Source organism: Miscanthus floridulus, unplaced genomic scaffold (genome assembly GCF_019320115.1).
Source record: "Miscanthus floridulus cultivar M001 unplaced genomic scaffold, ASM1932011v1 fs_329_5_6, whole genome shotgun sequence".
In the NCBI taxonomy this organism is placed as follows: Eukaryota; Viridiplantae; Streptophyta; class Magnoliopsida; order Poales; family Poaceae; genus Miscanthus; species Miscanthus floridulus.
The window spans coordinates 53554-60000 of NW_027096595.1; the positions used below are offsets into that span (position 1 = coordinate 53554).

The following is a 6447-nucleotide window of genomic DNA, read 5'->3' on the forward strand; positions in this document are numbered from 1 at the left end:
CCCTGATACTGATGTTCGCCAGTCTCATCCTCCAAAATCCATGGCCTCTTGCTATAGTGCTTGTCCTGTTTTTATCAATTGTGTGCACATGGTTTAACAGGGGAAACATCAGCTTATTGTCCTTAAGTTGCTATTGCACAAAGATCTTATAGCAATATATTTGTCAACTGCATACTGCTAATTTGCAACTGATACGAGATGTCTGATGCAGCATAACTACTTTGCAATAACTACAGTGCTATTTAGATTGATTGTAATTAGTTAGAATTTACACAAGTTCACCATTGTTACACTGTTTTATTATATACATTTTTATGTATGATTAAGGATACCAATTGAGTGACAGCATTGTCAGGTTGTCCAAAGCAAATGAATGACAAATAGCAGTTTGATGAATGTAAAATTCAGAAAAAAAACAGCAATTTGATGAATGTAAAATTCAGAAAAAAAAACACCGTTACTGAAGCATCACAAATAGCAGTTTGATGAATGTAAAATTCAGAAAAAAAACAGCCCAACAAATACATTTAGATGGCAATGAATAAGAACAAGCAGTACCAAATTCTTTTGATAGTGTGTTTTGCGCGCCCTATCATGACCGCAACAATAGAAATTTCTATGCATTTCAATAAACATGGCAAACAGTTACACCGCCTTGACAATAAGCAGGATTAGAAACTACAGGGACAGAGGTGTTCAGAGTTGATGAGAATGCAGCAGGATCTTTGAGTCAAATTTTGGTGTCACATTCAACATGTTTCTTTAAATGACCACTACAAGGGCTTCATTTTTTGTTAGTACAAGGGCAAGTTTCAGATCTTTGAGTCAATGATTTATGCTTATCTTTCTGAAATAGTCTAAGGAGATAACAGTAAAACAACAGTATTGAATTTTGCTGCTGCATACTTGTCAGTTCTTCACTTCCAAAAAAATGATAGTTATGAAATGCAAACAGTATAGGAACTCAATGTCAGTAATGAAATGCAGACCGTATAGGAGTAAACCTCGATGAAAATGGAACTCAACTCTTGGTTCTCCTTGGTAACAAACTGCAAGATAGGAGAGGAAAAAAATCACTAATCCAAACTTGAACTCGATATCACAGAAAAGTGTCATTCAGAATTGATGAGCCAAATATATCATAATGAGCTGACACTTATTTTGTATTGAGTGCCTAAGCAGAGGTTTGGCTATGGAGTTCAGTATCTTGTAAGAATCAGTAGCTCCACGTTAGCGTTTATCCATATGTAGAGATATGAATCTAGAGAACTGTAGATGTTATAACAAAGTGGATTTGTGCCGCAACCTTTCTTGTGGCAAGGTAACGTACAGATAAGCTATAATGTGTCAACATTCAATTTAATCCCAATGCAAATAACTCAGTATCTTCAATTCTTAACTAATGGAGTAAGGCAATCGACATGCAAGTATGCAGTGAAAATAATAACTAAATTATTGTGCAATTGGAAATAAGCTTGGTCTCACGGAATTAACCAGTGAAAATAACAGAGCAGCATACAATTCAACGGCCAACCTTATTTTGTATGGAGAAGTTGATGAGGTTGGTGTCCACATTCACCTAATATGGCACCCTGCAGTGTTGTAGCTGAAGAACAAAGCCGAAAAAATCTGCAGCCTGCAAATCACAGAAGCAAAACGACATCAGCAATCCAAACAAGCACATGAAACCAAACCGAGCCCTCAAAATCTGAGCACAAACAAGCAGTCACATATTCCAGCCGAGCTTCTCCTTCTCCGCGTTTCTTTTTTTTGGTTCCGCGCATCCTCCTACCAATATCATACACAAAAATTAGAATTCCCAGTAGCAAGAACCAAACCATAGAGGAGCGGACTGGAAGCTGGAGATGGTTGTCTTCCCTGTTATGGTTTTCTTGGAGATAATATTATTCACCACATGAACTTGCTGCCCTCGCTCTTCGCCTTCCCCATCTCGAGCCAAACCCTAGCACCCGCAGCTACCTCATCGGAGATGGGGAATACACATCCAGGGGAGTAGATGCGGTGGGACAGTGCCAGTGCGGGGGAGGGGGAGGAGGACGGGAACCGGTATTAGGAGAAGGACTTACCCACGGAGCGCCGACTGCTGCACAAACCACTGGGCGGCGCCGCCGGCCGCAAAGCAGCGCACTGTAGCCACGATGCGTTGCTAGCTGCAGGGAGCGGGATCTGGGAGGGGCAGAGGGCGGGACACCAAGATCACGGGAGAGTGTTGGGCGGCTGCGGCGGAGCTTGGAGGCGGCGGCGGAGTATGGCGGCGGTGGAGGTTCTGGTGGCCGCGGGAGTAGGCGAGGCGCGACGGGAGTTTTTCCCCTTCACGAATGGAGGCGGCGGGATCTGGGAAACTAGAGAGGAGCGGCGATGAAGAGTTAGGGTTTGGAGACGCCAGTATTTGGGCCTAACAATTTGCCGCGAACGGGCCTAGTTTGGTTTTCAGCTTCCCGCGGATCAGTCTGTTTTTATTTTCAGCACGCCAGAGCCACCTATACCGACCGATGGTTCGTCCTCTTTACTAATCTATTCCGACCGATGGTTTGACTCTACAGATAAATATCTATACCGACCGATAGTTTATCAACAAAAGTATATTTATCGACACTTGCTCCGTGGGCTAGCTATACCGACCAACAGTTCAACGGTATTAGTATACCTATAACGACACACATGTGACGCTATATTAGTGTTGTGGTGTAGTGATATGGGAATCAATCAAGCACACCTTCGGTGATTCCTCCACATGGGATGATGGCAAGTTCAAGAAGGAAGAGCCCAAGGAGGAGGTGCATGAGTGTGTCGAGCATGACCACAATTTGGTGATTGTGGAAGATTGCTCCATCTCATGGTCAAGTGATGATGATGATGATCATACCACAAGATCACTTGACAAGATTGATGATGATGCCAAAAGTGATGCACGTGATGATTCTTCCTCAAGCACACTTGGTGGTGATCTTGATGATGATGGATCATGCTCCGATGAAATTGCTACTACAAGCTCATCCACTATATCACATTGCATCATGTCACAAGGTGACACAAAGGTATCTAATGCAAATGTGATTGATCTTGATTCATATGAGGAGCTTCTATATAGATTTGGTAGCATGATCAAAGCTTTAGAAAAAGAGATGGCTAAAACCGAGAAATTGAAAAATGAAAACTCTTTTCTAAAGAAAACATGTGAACAACAAAAGCATTTACTTAATGTTACTACTTGTTCACATGAGGAGCTAAAATTGGCTCATGAGGAACTTAGTGTTGCTCATAATAACTTGGTACAAGACAATTATTACCACATCACCAAATTAAGTCTATTTACAGGATCACGGACAACCCACCTGCATCTCTAATTATATTATAAGGGCTTGCGGGGTTGAATAACTGAATTTCCTATACCGAAACAATGCCCCTTGTATGTTTAACCTTTATAAACAATATCCAAGCAACGAACTCATCACTTTTGCTGATTATAAACAATTAATCAGCTAAACAGTATAGAGCAGCCGAGTTAATTAAACTATTGCAATAAAGACTAATCTTATTTTAGCATCAAATTTGGTCATGTAAAATATGACTCAAGCCAAATTTGGGTATCAACACAAAGGTGGGTTTGCCAAAAAGAGTCGACATATGTAAAATGAGAATAAGTCATATGGTTAGGTTCCTTGTGTTGGAACCCACCCATCCGAATCCACGTTCTCGATCTGACATGGGTGCTCATATTTTTCAGGATTTAACAACGCTATTCTTTTAGTGGTAAACGACGTGCCAGTCGACAATGAGACACCTGTGATGATTTCATTAATTTCGAGATGCGTTGGCTCAGTCTTTCAAAGGTTTCATAGGCGTAGGTCGTGTGTGTGCATGTGCATTCATAGAGGTGAGTGTTCTTTGTGTTTGTACTATGACTTATATAAAAGAGTCAACATATAATGATATAGCGTATTACTGTGATACAAAAAAACAAGTGACTCAATAAATTTGAGGACCAAAATTTTTTTATGACCACCAAATTGTTATAGTTAAGCATATGTTAAGTAAAATCTAAAATTTCATGAAACTTACCCCAGTAAGGTAGGCAAATAAACTTATATGAACGGAAATATTTTATTCCAGTTGTGCTTTATGTGTTTTTATTATTGTCTAACCCATAGAAGCCATATCAACAAATATGCATAACAAGAATATTGTTACAATACAATATTTTTTTTTATGAAACTTACCCTACTAAGGTAGCTAGGCAAATAAATTTATATGAACGGAAATATGCAAATAAACTTATCCTAGTAAGGTAGCTAGTATAAACTTTTCTGCTGTGATGTTAGGGGGCATGGCCCTGCCGGGCCCCCCTTATCTCCACTACTGGTCAGCGGTCACGTTGGTCTCGCCCATGGCCATTGGCCAGCCCAGCAGGTAGATCTGACACCAGGTTCCTCCATGCTCTCACATCCCATGGCGTTTGCCCAGTTTCATCCCCTCCGGCAAAGCCCAGTCGAAGCAGAGTAGGTTGGCCAGGGTTATTATATACATAGATGGGGATGGCTAAATAAAGAGAGTCGACATATATGATATGAGGGTAGCCTCTCCTTGTATTGGAATCCATCCATCTGAGTTTAAGTTCTCGGTTTGATATAGGTGCTCATATTGTCTTGGATTTGACAACGTTATTCTTCAGTGGTAGACGACATGCCAGTCAACAACGATACACCTATAATGACTTTATTAATTTGGAGATCTGCCGACTTAGTCTTTCAGATGTGTTCATAGGTGTAGCTTGTGTGCGCATTGTCGAGTTACATTTAGGAAAAAAAATTTAACATACATTTAGGTACAGTAAACTTTTTTTTTTCTATGATGCTAGGGGGCATGGCCCTGCCGGGCCCCTCTTATCTCCACCACTGCCCACTGGTCAGTGGTCACGTTGGTCTCGTCTTGCCCATGGCCATTGGCCTGCCCAGCCGCCGTATGGCTAGATCCGGCACCATGCGCAGAAATAAAGATGCATATGCTCTGACTCTATGTATGTAGGCAGACGGTGATCACGCCCTGGCCCGTCTCTGTCTGATCGATGGATCGATCCAATAGCTTCATCAATTCTGAGCTAGCTGCAGATGGATCGGATAGCGAACTGCAGTAATTGGGCTGCATGACACTGGACGATGCAAATTGCAGGCAGCAGGGCATGGCCGCATGGTAGCGGAGGACCAGCGATTGCATTGGTGGAATGAATGCGCAGGCGATTAGATCGTGGCATGCAACACGACATGGCAGCGGTGGACCAGTGATTGGTGGCTGAAAGCAGTGGCGGATTCACAAAAAAAATTTAGGGGGGGCTGAATAACACATACCTCCGACTGCTGCTCGATTTTAAGTCTCAGTCTCACCTACACTATATAACTTTGCCTAAAAATTCATGGAGGCTCCAGGGGGTTCCACTGCTCCGGTATGGGTAGGTGGGGCTCGAGCCCCCCCACCCCCGCGCGTTGGATCCGCCCCTGGCTGAAGGGGCCGGCGCTATGCCAAAAAGAAAGGAAAAGGAAGACACCTAATTTGGTGACGCGGTAATAATGGTCTTTACTATTTTGCTGCAGGCTACCCCTCTTGCTTGATGCTTTTAACAAGGACAGAGCTTCATTCTCAAGACATGATTAATGATCTGCATTACAAGGACAAAGCTTCATTCTCAAGACATGATTAAATATACTAATCTGTTCTTTTTCACTAACTGTTACAAGGACATATATATGCTATCTTTCTTGATCAAGCTCTATGATGAAAGGATTTTAATTACTCTTCTATGATGATTATTATCTTTATTTTTTTAGATGAAATAGTCTCATGTAGTTCACTTTAGAAGTTAGTTGTTTTGAGAACCGTACTGTATCTTTGTGTTTATTGAGATTCATAGAAAATAGAGTGCATGATGACTCTATGCATGTGAAAATTTTGGTTATATACTTGCAGAATAAAATAGGACACATCCTCTGTTTTGTTCTTATAAACCATCATCACAGACCTGTTTTATCTACACACGTCTACGATGAGGAGTCATCACAGACACATTTTGTGTGCACACGTCTGAAATAACGCCTCATCTCAGATGTCTGTAGATAAAAACATGTCTGTGAGAGGAGTTATCACAGATACATATTGTATATACGCGTCTATGATGAGGAGTCACCATAGATGCATGTTCACGCGCCTGTGATTTCCAGTCATCATAGACGTGATAAGTGTGACATGTCGAACCCGTGTCTGTGATTTGCGTTGAACACATTTGTGATGTTTAATTCTGACATAGTGCCAGAGAATTATGCACGTTTTCAGTCACGCACACTCTGAAGAATGCTACAACTATCTCTTTCATTGGTGCCATCATAAATATGAATATGAATCATGGTGATGGAGGGGCTCAATGTAGTGAAGGGA

At 41.7% G+C, this 6447-nt stretch overlaps 1 long non-coding RNA gene across 1 annotated transcript; it reads right to left on the bottom strand.

The window, feature by feature from the left end:
- Positions 1 to 989: 989 nt before the first annotated feature.
- On the bottom strand, positions 990 to 2397 carry LOC136531362 (uncharacterized). Its single transcript, XR_010778006.1, has 3 exons — positions 1731 to 2397; positions 1535 to 1636; positions 990 to 1049 (listed from the first exon to the last, which is right to left on the bottom strand). It is a non-coding gene; the product is annotated as an uncharacterized lncRNA (long non-coding RNA).
- Positions 2398 to 6447: the final 4050 nt, after the last annotated feature.